Source organism: Pecten maximus, unplaced genomic scaffold (genome assembly GCF_902652985.1).
Source record: "Pecten maximus unplaced genomic scaffold, xPecMax1.1, whole genome shotgun sequence".
NCBI lineage: Eukaryota > Metazoa > Mollusca > Bivalvia > Pectinida > Pectinidae > Pecten > Pecten maximus.
In genome coordinates, this window is record NW_022982795.1 from 127,394 (window position 1) to 143,076 (window position 15,683).

Below are 15,683 nucleotides of genomic sequence, written 5' to 3' on the forward strand. Positions count from 1 at the left end.
TATTAACTCGCAATAATTTTCGTGTATGAATTTTTCAAATTTTATTTATTTATTTTTTATTATCATTAAAATTTTTTTGTTATTGTGTCATTATTGTGAAGTGATCGAGATCATTGTGGTTTTACTTTCCATTCGTGTGTCACAAGTCATATCTTCACTTAAAACAGGACTTTAGAAGATTAGAAACATGTTCGTAGAATTACGAATTGAGTGGCTTAGTATAACCGCTAAACAATTACCAAGTGTGAAATTATGGTCCACAAGCTCGTCACACCTGTCACTGCACTACAGGTGTCTGGTGTTCTAATCGGCACACGCCGATAATTCTTGTGAGTTCTCGCGTTTGGTTTCTATGTACTTCAAAAAAGTTCCGAAGATATACTTTCACATGTTGTGGTAGCACACCACAGTAAGACAGCCTGGCCATGGGCAATTTTTTTGTTAAGCAAATAACTCCTGTATTATGATATGTATAAAAAATGAAAAAATAAATGTACACTATAATTGGTATATCCAGTATGAAGTAGTACATACAGGCTTCACATTTATTAAAACAAAAATCAATAAATTGGTTCCGGATTTTAAATATCCGGATTTTCCGAACGTGTGTTTACACAGAAAATTTAGTTTCGCCTACAGCGCAAAATGGAAGCCCACAGAAAAGGTAAGATAGCGGAAAAACTTAATTTACAACATATGTCCAAACAAGATTAATTCTGTCTTTGGGATAGAGATATTTAATTTTAAATAGGTTTCAGAAAAAAAATTGTGTAGAGAATTGTGCCATTTTGGGTCAAATATCATAATATTTTGCAATTTTTGAGAATTTTTTAAGCTGTTACCATGGTATTCACAGCTCTAAAAATCACAGAAAATATCAGTTTACTTATCCTTCAGAGCTCTATTAAAATTGCAAATGTTGTACAGATTTCAAATATATATACTTTATTAGAGGTTATATGTAAGGTTAACTGGCAATGTTTACATATCTAAAGCATGTGCCATATTTTTCAGAATTTGGCATTTTTACTGTACACTGCTACCTTATAAGGGCTGAAAAATGTTATTTTTTGGAAATTGTGCTTAATTATGCTTGATTAAGCTTCATTTTAGTTCATTATTGCTCAAAAATGCACAAAAACAATTTAAAACTTGTTTATTATCTGGCTTGTCATATTAGAGGAATCAAGGGAGGTAACTCGCATATTTACCCATTTTAAGGGTGGGTTAATTAAGCATAATGTTAATGAGTCAGTGTAAATTGAAAAGATATTCTATGTTTTATAACAAACCCAAAATAACTTATTGGGTATCTCACAAACCATATAGACTGAATTCTGGTTTGTTTTACCTGATTCATTACCCCGTATCCATGGAAACTATTACAGTAAGTGTTATTTTTTGAAATATTTGGTGAAACCATTATTTTCAATTTATTTATACATTGGTAAGCATGTAATTTCAATTGATGGAGTGTACGGTTGATACAGTATTGTCAATTATTGTCACTTCCTTCGGTAAAGCAGAAAAATAGCATTTTCCGCATAAAATGGGATCAGCGGACACTTTCATATGATCATTGGTACATATCTGAATTACCGGGGTGGAAACAGATGACTGTGATGTCATAGGCATGACATTTTGAAATCTTGGATGTCATGTCATGATTTATCAGTTAGAATATTGCATGTGTTGCTAAGCTGAGGTTTGGAAAGGAATTTGGTTATTTATTATGACACCATTGAGTATTTATGACGTCATAGATACCATCTTATGACGTCATAGTTACTGATGACGTCATGGTAACTATGACGTCATATTACAAGGCTAAATTTGATAGTTGTATAGTATTTTTTGCTTGATTACATGCACAGAGACTCAAAGTACCACATTCAACTCAAAACACAACTTTATTCAAGAGATATACAGAATTATGGGAGTTTTCATCTTTAAAATTACCTCCCCTTATTACTGGATTGGGAGAAAAAGTTGTCAAAATACACCTCTCAGGGAAATCAGCAATACTCGGTGACTATTAAAGATACACAGTAACCCGATATGTCATTTTGTTCGTCGGAACATATTCTAGACATTCATGGGGTTTTTAGTAAAATTAGAATTAACAAAAGTGATGTTTAAGGTAGCACACCACAGTAAGACAGCCTGGCCATGGGCAATTTTTTTGTTAAGCAAATAACTCCTGTATTATGATATGTATAAAAAATGAAAAAATAAATGTACACTATAATTGGTATATCCAGTATGAAGTAGTACATACAGGCTTCACATTTATTAAAACAAAAATCAATAAATTGGTTCCGGATTTTAAATATCCGGATTTTCCGAACGTGTATTTACACAGAAAATTTAGTTTCGCCTACAGCGCAAAATGGAAGCCCACAGAAAAGGTAAGATAGCGGAAAAACTTAATTTACAACATATGTCCAAACAAGATTAATTCTGTCTTTGGGATAGAGATATTTAATTTTAAATAGGTTTCAGAAAAAAAATTGTGTAGAGAATTGTGCCATTTTGGGTCAAATATCATAATATTTTGCAATTTTTGAGAATTTTTTAAGCTGTTACCATGGTATTCACAGCTCTAAAAATCACAGAAAATATCAGTTTACTTATCCTTCAGAGCTCTATTAAAATTGCAAATGTTGTACAGATTTCAAATATATATACTTTATTAGAGGTTATATGTAAGGTTAACTGGCAATGTTTACATATCTAAAGCATGTGCCATATTTTTCAGAATTTGGCATTTTTACTGTACACTGCTACCTGTACGTAATTGAGCTTGAATTTTATTAAGAATTGCGTGTTACTATAGGGAAGGCATTTTTAAGTTGTTGAAATCAAACATATTATTTTTGGAATTCAGTGGGTTTCGTTTTCCTTTCAAGCGAAAAAAAATGTATCTTAAAGGTTTGTCTATAGAATGATTAACCTAAGTTGCCTCATTCATAAACCCACGATGTTGAAAATTTACTCTATGAATCTTTCCGAAAATCACAAATAACGGTATCTTCAAGTGTATTTGCAACATATCTATTGCTGTTTTGGCTAATAAAAATTCCAATTTTTTAACTTTTATTTCACATCGTGTATGAATTGTATTTTAAATTTCTATTACTAGAAGTATTATAACCGAAATCAATATTGGTATGTAACAACCCGGAAATGCCCTCATAATAAAGGCTATATGATGTAAGTCGTTGTAAACGACCCATTATTCAAATGCCATACATGTTACAGCGACCCGTTAAAATAGAAAATTATTCAAATTTTACATGTTATATACGACCTGTTATATTAGAAAATGAGTAAGACGATACACGTTGTATTTGGCCCGGTATAATAGAAAATTAATAAGATGTTACATGTTGTATATGGCACGTTATAATAGAAAATTATATGCCCCTGGTTTCGGTAACATTTGCTATTAACTAACTCACAAATATAAGTCAAAAAGTTTATTCAGTACTTTCATTATTGTTGTCTCATTCGCATTAATTGCAGGCACGTGTTCACGTTTGTTTCTATATATATTTCCTATATGACGGCTCTGATCCCATTAAACCTCTGACGTCACAGGTCAGAGGTCACCGAAACGCGTAGTCAACGGCTCTGGGTTCGAGAAAAATCGCAATTACTCTAAAACTAAAGTCGCTGTGAAAGTCGGCCTTTCAGCATTTTTAGTTTCACCCTAAATCACATTTAAACTGGAAATAGCAAATCGTTACGGGTACACTTTAAGACCACCACGTAATTAAGTCAATTACGCTATGAAGGCTATTTTCACTCCATTCAATTTCATCTCATCTTAAATTGTCCTTATTTGTATTAATTACGAAAGAAATGCATTAAATCTCATAATTGTATGAAAACCTAGCATGTTCAAATTAATAGAGCTGTTAACAAGAAATAATAGAAGTTATATCTCAAATCTTGCTAAATATATTAAATTTGCAAGGAAGAGAAAATTAGAATGGCTTTATAACCAATAATTATGTATAGTCATATAATGTTTCTCATACATATGTTGTATTACTTTTATTAGTAGTTGAATTGTCTGTATGTGCAATTCCAGCACAAATCTATGATAGGATATTGTTTATGATGTAAATAGTAAATTAATTGTTATATACATGCATATAATCACATATCACTATGTGTAAGGGTATATATGTATACAATAAAAGATCCGGATTTTACAACTTACCATCAGTCCATGTTTTTTTTATGATTTTTACGTACCAGAAACCCCAAGCTATCTATTTAAAAGTACGGGACACTAGCGAGAACTACCCAAGATGTCCGATAATTATTAAACCCGTATTCACCTAACAATGTGACGCTTACATAATTAATTAGGTATCAGACGACTATTGACTAATTTGTGTGTAATCAACCCAGTTCTTGTGATCACTGCTTAATACGTAAATGTGTATGTAATTAATAGCCTGCATCTTTCAATGAGTTTCACGTAACGGTGTTACAAGCCGATATCCGTGTTTACCCAATACAAGCGTTTATGATGTTAATTACCGATCATAAATTTATTACATGTATTTGAGATTGATTAAGTATCGTATCACGCACTGTATGTTTGTGCATAAATTCTTGCTAACTACGAAATAGCAATATGTGTTCCTATAAAAGTTGCCGTCTGTAAAATAACTATCATAGATATTGTACGTCAAGTTGATAAAAGCAAGACCAGGCTATACTATAAAATCCTTTAATACTGTAACATTTAGGTCGTAGAGAAAAAGCAATGTACCGTTATAAAAACAAAAGCTACACATTGTAACACAGGTAAACACCCGGGGCTATGACCTAGCAGCGGTCGCTATGACTACGCACAGTGTCAAGTGATAGTCTGTACAGCTGTCGACACGGGTGACTTGCCCCCGACATTTTTTTCTCCTCGTGGTGAAGAAATCGTCCGGATTATTGAGGGAAATTTACTAATGAAAAGTACGCTCCGTTCCCGAAATGGGCTTCCGGAATCGGAATCCAAATTTCCGGACTGGTGAGTACAAATAACGTTACGGAAATCCGTTCCCGTGCATTTCCGTCCGGACTGTGAGTTGTCCGGACTATCGGCGTCCGGATTATCGCGGGTCCACTGTACACGTGTTGTAGTTTAAATTAAAAATAATTTGTTGATATACAGAAATGACAAAGGGATTAGTCAGCAAATTTTACCAACTTATAAACGACTTCTCCCGTAAAATTAACAAAACAATGAATAATAACATAGTCACATGATGGTACAAAATACAAGAATATTCAATTCAAAAATGTGATAAAGAAGAGAGTATAAAAAATTGAGCATTTTGGATTAAGTTGCTTTTGAATGATACGTGTTGTATATGTATAGACGAGTGAACAGGCACACGTATTCATACATGTGTGTGTATTGGATGAAGATATAGTAAATATACATACATGATGTATACTTGGTATTTACAATCTGAAAATTTTACAAATATGCCAGCAATTGTTAATGTATAAGTATTTCAATTTACTATAATAATGTCATGGTCATTCTGTACGGTACACGCTAGATATCACATCCATTTGTCGGTATTGTATGTGGCTAAAGTGATCAATAATTGTGTTATACATTTGTACTATGAATAGTGTGAAGGGCCTTTTGTCCGGAGGGGCTATTGTCCTAGGGGCTAATGTCCGGGGGGGGGGGGGGGGGGCTTTTGTCCGTACCTCGAATAAAGAACTTTAAACTCGTCTTCGGTATTTTTTTAGTGTGTCTTATTTAAATATCACAGACATGTACATAAATTAACCGACCATAGGATCTTTCTCCCAATTTTTTTTTCTATGCATATTATTCTCGGTTTTGATTTTCCTGAAAAGTTTGACATTTTGTGTTCCTAAATGGTTACTTTCCCTGCTTGATAATACCGCTGAAAAAATGACGTTTGATACCTGAAATTAGCTACAGGCAATTACACAACTATCAAATTATTAGGAACATGTGTGAATTTAGTTGTGTAGTCGTCACCGTTTATCACAGGTAAGTTGCAAGGTTCCTTTGAACTGCAGTCAGAAAACTTTAGATCACAGTCATACCACAGGCGCTAACAGATTAAACGATTAAACATACCACTGTCATATAAAAAAAAAAATTGAAAGTAATATTTTCTATGCAAGCGCCTGTGGGCTCAAATGAGGGTACGTTATAAATATAAATGAAAAGATCTGAATGCGTACCACTTTTATATTGTGAATGACGATGTGGCTAGCAACAACTAAGTTTTATGCCACATGATATATATGTTTTAGCAGAGACATATATATGTCTTTGGTTTTAGTAACGACATATTATGTTTATGTTCGATAACACAGTATTTTATGTAGCAAATAAATGACCACGACAATGGTACACAGATGAAGATACGGCCGGAGACAGATGTCTGCTTATTGTAATGTTCAAGTCAACAATGTGTCTGATTTTAATGCGTTAATTGAACGAAATATGGTAATAAATAAATAATCACATGCACCCTAATTAAATTGCACTGCGGTCGGTACTGACGATCTGCGGTGTCTGATTTTTGCCGAGTCTCTACGAGTTTGCTATTGTACAGGTAACTGTCTTCTGATTAAATATATCAATCAATGTACGGTAACAAGCGAATCTATATGTCTGTTTATAGCCTTTACATTAATTTCATGAACGTGCAGTGACATCAGCAAACGATTAAAACTTCGACGATGTCCTTTGTAAAAATCATCTAGACATGTCAATCACACCTGTGGCAACAAATCTGAGAGTATGTGGGCGGAGCTATAGTAGGCTGTGCCTGATTATGGTGTGTCATCAGGTAAACTGTCCACCCCATTCGATGCAGGTATCCCAGCAATCTATTGTCCAATTAATTCTCTGTAAAAAAAGTCTTACGCTAGGATTTATGAGAGTGTCGCCCAAAACATAAGGGTATAATTTCACAATATTTAGTTTATATTTACTTAAATAATTACGGTAGCTGTTATCCCGTGTATTTGTTATTAATTATTGAGATAATACACGAACACTAATTGTTGCGATTTAAAACGTGTAATTTCATTTATTTATTTCAAAAAAAAAATCCTACGGTAAGATGTGAGATACAGGTAGTAGACATGGACCAACTACAGCCTAAAATCCTTCTGGATAACAACATATACTCCCCTCGGGTAAAAAAAACCATAGGGGTCCGATGGGGTCATTGCGAAACAGGTATACTCTCTATTGTAATTAAGATATGTGATTGACAGGTGTTAACAGTTGGTGAAAATATTTCTATAACGGTAATTACACGGCATGTAATTGTTCTGTGTATAGAGAATTAATCTATATCGCTTTCACTAACTTCAATTATGATTATATTACGCGATTTAGAGATTTTTTTCTAGAAAATAATGATACACCATTTATAACTCATTTATAAGTATGTTTAATAGATCATTCAGTTTGATTTCATTTGGTTTTAAACGGTAACGATTTGGAATATATGATTTCCTAGCGAATTTTCAATGATTGCGGTAAAACAAAACCACGATAATGATATAATATATCTATTATATACTCTTCTCCGACATTCTCTTCACAGAAGGTAAATATTTTCTTCTGGAACTCCTTTGTTACCTACCAGTTCAATGGAAAATTTCAAATTACATGATCTATCATCAGGCTTCGTTGGACGTAAAATAGACTGGTCTGTAGATACAGAAAGGACGAAATAGTTCACATTGTTTGGACGTTAGGTCTTGATCGTAATGGTGACGTCTGTATTGTTAGTACGTTATTTTGTTTTGCTTCCAAAATAAAAGGGACGGGAAAGATTCCCATGTTATGCTTATAATTAATTGAAATATGTTAAAATGTATTTTATAGATTTCTTTATTACATACACCAATGTATTGTTTTCTCACAATAAAGAGGGCACATCGGACTATACATACACATCATTCTGTAGTCTATGTATTTCAAACAATATTTATTTGACAATTTCCATTTAACAATATACACAACATTTATAGTATACACACATAGATTCCAATCATGCATGTAATCGGAAAAAAAGAGACCTCGCATAATGATTTTGCTGTGACAATTTGGCTGTTAATGAAATAATGAAGTTGATTAACTACTATATATATAGTTTGGAAAATATGAGCATGGATTTCTATATCTACAGGTAATTTGAATGCGCCCAAGTGTATGTCTATGTTATTAGCCACGCCGGAATCGTCCCTGTAAACTGCAAGTAGCATATATATCAACATAAATAATGATAGTAAGAAAACACACAACGTCTTTAACCCTTTAAGCCCTGATGATGCATTAATGCATCACCAGGCCGGGGCCGAATGATGCATTAATGCATCACCGTGCCGGGGCCGAATGATGCATTAATGCATCACGGAAGTAGATTTTTTTCTGCATTTTTTTGAAGTGATGATACAGCGATTTAAATAATCATGACTGATTCTTACTTGAATGAGATAATGTTTGGCAATAAATAATGAAATTAACAATACGTAACACAACTTTAGATGTCTAAATTTACGTATAACGTCCAACTTGTTTTAAACTTCTGCTCTCGAGAACTTCCGGTCGGACGGGAGCGAGTAAACAACTGATTCCCGAAAAAATATATAACGAATCTAGTTTTTTGTCCTGTGTAATAAAGCTTGGAATGTTCAGGACAGTTTGCAATATGTAATTAAATTGACGTTTTGTACAAATGGTTCACATATTCGTGAATTAAAAACACAGAAACAACGATACGTTTGATTAATTGAATCAACCACTGGTGCATCACGTCAGCGGCGCGGCAGTGTCTGCCAACTCGCTAGCTTTTATGATCAAATCTCCACCATCTATCAAAGACATCGTTCCAAAACTACTTGCATGGTTTTATATGTATGCTTCATTGTATTTCTGTTGATACTTTATCGGGAAAACGAGCTAATAATTCGGATTTTTAACACAAACAGAAGACCGAGTATTCTAATTTTAGTAACACAGATCATGATCACATGACCATATCTTATCCAAGATGGCTCTATAAACACACACATGTGAGTACGTCGATTGATACGAATTCACGATTTGGTTTATATTTAATTGCGTGATTTTTTAAAAGATTTTGAACTTGTAATTCATATCGTTTTTTACATTCTCGTTACAATCATGGAAACGTATTATATCTACCAATAAAGTAGCGATCTTTGTTGTCATGTAGTTATTTTGCGTGCTGTCAAAATCTGACAAATGTCTACGGCTTCGATTATTTTGAGAGAAGGCGACGACATATTTTTACATCAAGGGGAAACACAAGGTCCTTGACTTAAGACAAGGAGTCAGTGGATTATCTGGCATTGTTTTTAGATCAGGTATTAATTGATACACTGATAGAGGAGATCGGAATTATATGCTCAACACTGCAAATTCGAAATTGACACAAGTGACAAATCCGGAATAAAACAAAATTGCAAGCAACCTCGGAAGGGCCGCATTGAAAGGCTGTTAGTGTTGTTAAATGAAAGCTTTCCTGTGTCTTTGTATGGCATTGAGTGTGGTCATGAACCAGGCTGTCAGTAAAACTTTATGGTAATGAATTGACTACTTCATCAGATACAATATTATCAGCTGATTATGATATAGGTCTCTGCTACATGTACTTGAAATTTTTTAATACCCATTTTTTATTACATTCATACTGAGTTGTACTCATTGTGAATACATGTATCTCAAACTTCATACAACATCCATAAAGGTGCATATGTAATGCTGTCCCAATCACAATTATAGTGCAAAGATAAAATTTATTAACACTCAACATGTATCCACTCATAACAAATAAATCCCTATATTATAATGACATTTTCTGGTGTGTTCATAATAAATTAACTGGAGGAAGATGCCATCATGCAGAAGGAACTCTAGCCAGTGTTGTGAAGAAATGTTTACAGGGGACTGGTATTCAGGGTCACGGCTGGGGACATGTATACCAGGATGACTCTTATATTTAACATCACTTTGAATGAGAACACCTATGACTGTTGTACAGTAATTATATATATATAAGGTCTATAGTAATTAAGGTCCAACTGCCATGATCTACCAAGGGATATCATGCAGAAAAGGCCAGATGATATTGTACAAAAAAGGCCTACTGGTATCTGTTGTATGGAAAGACAAAAAAATGTGTCACTGCACTCTCTACTTTTCATATCGAACCTGCCACAGAGGTATAAACAGACTCACAGATTATTAAACAAGAAGATGACAAGTTTGCCAGGGAAATATATCTTGCCCAGAACTAATAACAGACTACATTTCCCATATTGGTGGTGTAAACAAGGCAGATCAAAACCTGCAGTATTTAATTAATCATAAAAGCTGAACTCTTATCAGGTGTTCCTTCAATGTACCAACAACCTTCCTGGACAGGGCAAGCAATAGTTGTCATTCCTGCAGTTTACATAAAGCATCATATGGGGACTGGTTGATAATTCACCTCAAGAAAGGATTGTCTGACCCTACCTGGGACAAGTTTGCATCTCGGTCATGGTATCATGTTTGTTACATGTGTTGCACAAAGAGACAGCAGGATAAATCAGTCAATATTTTGCTGAACATTTCATTTTTCTGGCAGTATTAATTTGCTTGAACTACTAAGTTGCAAGCAATGAATATCATTTACAGTGTACCTCATTATGAAAATTAAAAAATAATGAAAACAAGAAAAACAAATTAAAAGAAAGGAAGAAAAATTGAAGAAAAAAAACCAAAAGAAAAAAAGCCTTACGAAAATGCGTTTTTGTAATATTGCATCAAAATATAAAAAAAAAATCATGTATTTGAAAACACAACTTGTTAAAAAAAAAATGGAAAAAAAAACCACAAAAATAAACAAAGAAAAAGGCTGCCCTTTCATGCTTGCAAGTGACTACCCACCCTTGATGCACGCGTTTAACAATTAATTCACTGTGTTGTTCATTGTATTGTTTTCATTTTCTTTTCCCCTCGTTTATATTAAATGTTAGAAGAGCTCATTCAAACTGTATTTTGCTTCCTAAGTTTTCGTTGCGGTGAGAGTTATCCTTCTTGATGTTGGAACCGCGTCGTCAAAATGGCGGCTAACAACCAAAATCGAGAATTTGCTGTTGGTACTGCATGCTACCGCTGACTGTACAGAGCGGTTTCCAAAAACAATATCCACTAGTTAAATTTGTAAATCTCGTTTTTAAAAGTATAATATGATACTTGTTTCCATGACGAATGTACGTTTTGATCTCGCTGCAAAACGAAAGTACACATTCCCAAATTTGGAATCGTGTTCTCCGCTAGAATTATACGCAAGGTAGGCAAGTTACAAGCCAATTTGTTGTTTTCGACTGTATTTTTCACGCGTATTAAATCTATAAGATATTCTCGATAATCCTGTTTACTTATGTGCGACTGTATCATCAATTCTGCAATGCATTTCTCTCAAAAACGTGCTTTTAAAAATAAATGTCAAATTGAACGTCAATAATCGTAAATTAATTCAGGCCAGGAAAAGCCACGTGCATATTTTCTTAGGGCCACAATACCCATCATGCAATTTATTCAGTGACGAAAGTGTTAAGTCGTGTATTTAAACTACGAAATGTTTAAATAATTGTACAGTCTATGTATGAAACCCGCTACAAAAAGTCAGACGAAATAATTAATAGCTATAGTATTCAGGATAAAATTTGGTTTTCTTCAAACAATTACGAAACAAAAAACATACATTATGTCCCCGCGAGGACAAGTAATGATCTTATCAATGTTTATCGTCTTCTCATCCGTCACAGGTCGTACACGTATATGGATCAATTTCTCAAACAGACATCTTACTAGCTATATACTTCAGATATATGTGATGACTAAATTATGCAATTAAGGACTTTGCTAGATCACGTAAAAATAAGTCCGAGATCTTTAAATAACGAGCCCCTTATGTGGCCTCTCCGAGGTCATGGCATCTGAGGTCATGCACAAAGCGCCATCTATAAACAGGTCAGCTAAATCAGTAGTGATTAAATGCATAGGCCTATATACAAGTATTGAATTGCAGATCATTTAAACCACATCATTTATCAACAGCAGCAATTGAGACGTTAAGGGAATTTCGTAGACTCACTATACGGTATCCAGATGTTTTTTTATTTAGTTATACCCATGATCGTCACGGAGAACCGTATCACTTCGAATTCGAGTCTTACATTAGGGATAGGACACTTGCATGTAAGTCACAAAATCTACCAATCGTCTCGACTGCTAGCGGTAAAAAAATCGGTACACGTACAACGATAAGGGTCGATAATGGTCAACTGAGAGCCACACCACCACAGGTAAAACCGAGGGCTGAATGTAATCGTGGCCCTCCGGGGCTGCATCATCAGGATTCGCGGCGGACAAATTGCTTTGATGTTTCGCGGAGAAACGATCACCGCGGATTTTGATGAACACATTACCACCGGGGATCGCGATGACGCCGTGTTCATGATCCCTGATAGGGATTTAGGGTGATCAGTCGCGGTGATTGACCCCTTGAATAGAAAATCAAACGCCGGCACATGGTGACTTTGTGTTCATTCCTACGGCCTGCACTGTATGGTATAGACATTATAACCCCACAATGATCCTCACACTACAACACTAAGTAGGTAACCCCACTGGTATGGTATAGACATTATAACCCCACAATGATCCTCACACTACAACACTAAGTAGGTAACCCCACACGTATGGTATAGACATTATAACCCCACAATGATCCTCACACTACAACACTATGTAGGTAACCCCACACGTATGGTATAGACATTAAACCCCACAATGATCCTCACACTACAACACGAAGTAGGTAACCCCACAGGTATGGTATAGACATTATAACCCCACAATGATCCTCACACTACAACACCATGTAGGTAACCCCACAGGTATGGTATAGACATTAAACCCCACAATGATCCTCACACTACAACACGAAGTAGGTAACCCCACAGGTATGGTATAGACATTATAACCCCACAATGATCCTCACACTACAACACTAAGTAGGTAACCCCACAGGTATGGTATAGACATTAAACCCCACAATGATCCTCACACTACAACACGAAGTAGGTAACCCCACAGGTATGGTATAGACATTATAACCCCACAATGATCCTCACACTACAACACTAAGTAGGTAACCCCACAGGTATGGTATAGACATTATAACCCCACAATGATCCTCACACTACAACACTAAGTAGGTAACCCCACACGTATGGTATAGACATTATAACCCCACAATGATTCTCACACTACAACACTATGTAGGTAACCCCACAGGTATGGTATAGACATTATAACCCCACAATGATCCTCACACTACAACACTAAGTAGGTAACCCCACAGGTTTGGTACAGATATTATAACCCCGCAATGATAAACAATGTTTCCCCACTAAATAACAAGCTAATGCGCAGAGTTAATTTCCCCAACTTCCCCTATTTCATAAGGTGGCATCATATTGTAGGGAAGGTCTTTTAAGGTAAGGTTGAAATATATAGTTTTGATGCTGTTGACACAAGTTATATTGCTTGGAAAAAACGAAAGCTAAAGCGTTATACACAAGAAAGCGGATATTTGTGACGATGATTGCATTGAAATGGCAGAAAATGTCATTTATCATTAAAAAAGGGGCCTTTTACTCTTCAAAATAATGCCCGCAAAAAGTGGCGATCAAACTTGGCTGAGCTCTGTAGGCATTAACCTTGTAACCAAGTTTCAAGAACATTGGATAATATTCTCATGATTGCACAGAAATGGTTCTATTGTATATTTGTCATACCTGTTGAATTTTTGAAGAAGCCATTGCTTTGTAAATCGACACTAGAGGCATGGCCCTTTAACAGCCACCACAATTGAATTTAGATATTTTTAATGTTGAAGTGCAAGTGAAGTCATGATATGCAAAAGTAACATGATAGGTTTATTGTCAATAAATTGGGTTAGTCTTTTGAAACGAGTTATATTGGATTTGCTATCACCTTGGAAAACTTTGTCATGACAATAAAATATGCAAACAAAGTTTCAATTGAATTGATCCATTTAAGATTAAAAACAAGTTTTCCAAATGGTGGCCATACTGCATTTCTGATTGACTTGAGAAATAATAAGTGGTCAGGATGACATAAAATTCTAGGTAGATAAAGACAAATTGAAGCAGCAAAGTGTCAGGTGACGTGATAAAATCAAAATAAAATTTTCATCCTAATTTCCAAGTGAAACTGTTTGATCAGAGCGCAAGACAGTGACATTGTTTAGATATGATGGTTGGATGTCAATAGTTTATGTAGAATGTGACTTTCATGACAATGAATCATTTCATAGAGTAGACACAATATCGGCCCATTTGGACACGAGTTTTTTTAATTACTTTTCAAAATAGCAGTCTGGGTCACATTGCAATGATGTTTGAGTGAAAGATACAACTCTTTGTCAAATATCTATGTCCGTTGAAATATAAAATGTTAAAAATGGATGGCACATGAAGAAAGAAGATCATAGACCACATGAACAAAGCTCAGGAAAGAAAAGCTCAACAAAAAAAGGCAAGAAATAATTTTATTAAAACACCAGGTAAAGAAATCATGAACATTTTTATGCAAAAACTTTCAAAAATCCCATGAGTATATATATGCGAGTACTATTTCTTATCTCATTCATATACCATGGAGCACTTTAACAAAATCAAATATTCAGGTAACCATCTTTGCACAGAAACAAGAAACATTCCCTAATAAAAGCTTGTGTGAAACAAAGCTGATCCTAACCCTTTACTAAAAATGAGAAGGAAACATCATTTAAATCTTAATCAATAGTCTTTCATCCAAATAAACATGTGATTCATTTAACACCTTTGACCAAGAAAATAGGTTAAAGTTATTAAAAACAGCAATCAACAGACCAAATATCATTCCTCATTAACTTCTTTGATTTTTAGCAGACAGACTTGTGCACATGCTAACACGTTTATAAACAGTAATGTACTGTGATACAAGGTCATTAACTTCAGGAAAATTCATATTCATCTCATTCTATTTGGAATCTCAAGTGCCAAAATAAAAAAAAATATCAAATAATCTCACAATGACCTTAGCATTTCATTAATCAACATCAAGTAGATACAAGTAACCCCACAGGTATGGTATAGACATTATAACCCCACAATGATCCTCACACTACAACACTAAGTAGGTAACCCCACACGTATGGTACAGACATTATAACCCCACAATGATCATCACACTACAACACTAAGTAGGTAACCCCACACGTATGGTACAGACATTATAACCCCACAATGATCCTCACACTACAACACTAAGTAGGTAACCCCACACGTATGGTACAGACATTATAACCCCACAATGATCCTCACACTACAACACTAAGTAGGTAACCCCACACGTATGGTATAGACATTATAACCCCACAATGATCCTCACACTACAACACTAAGTAGGTAACCCCACACGTATGGTATAGACATTATAACCCCACAATGATCCTCACACTTCAACACTAAGTAGGTTACCCCACACGTATGGTATAGACATTATAACC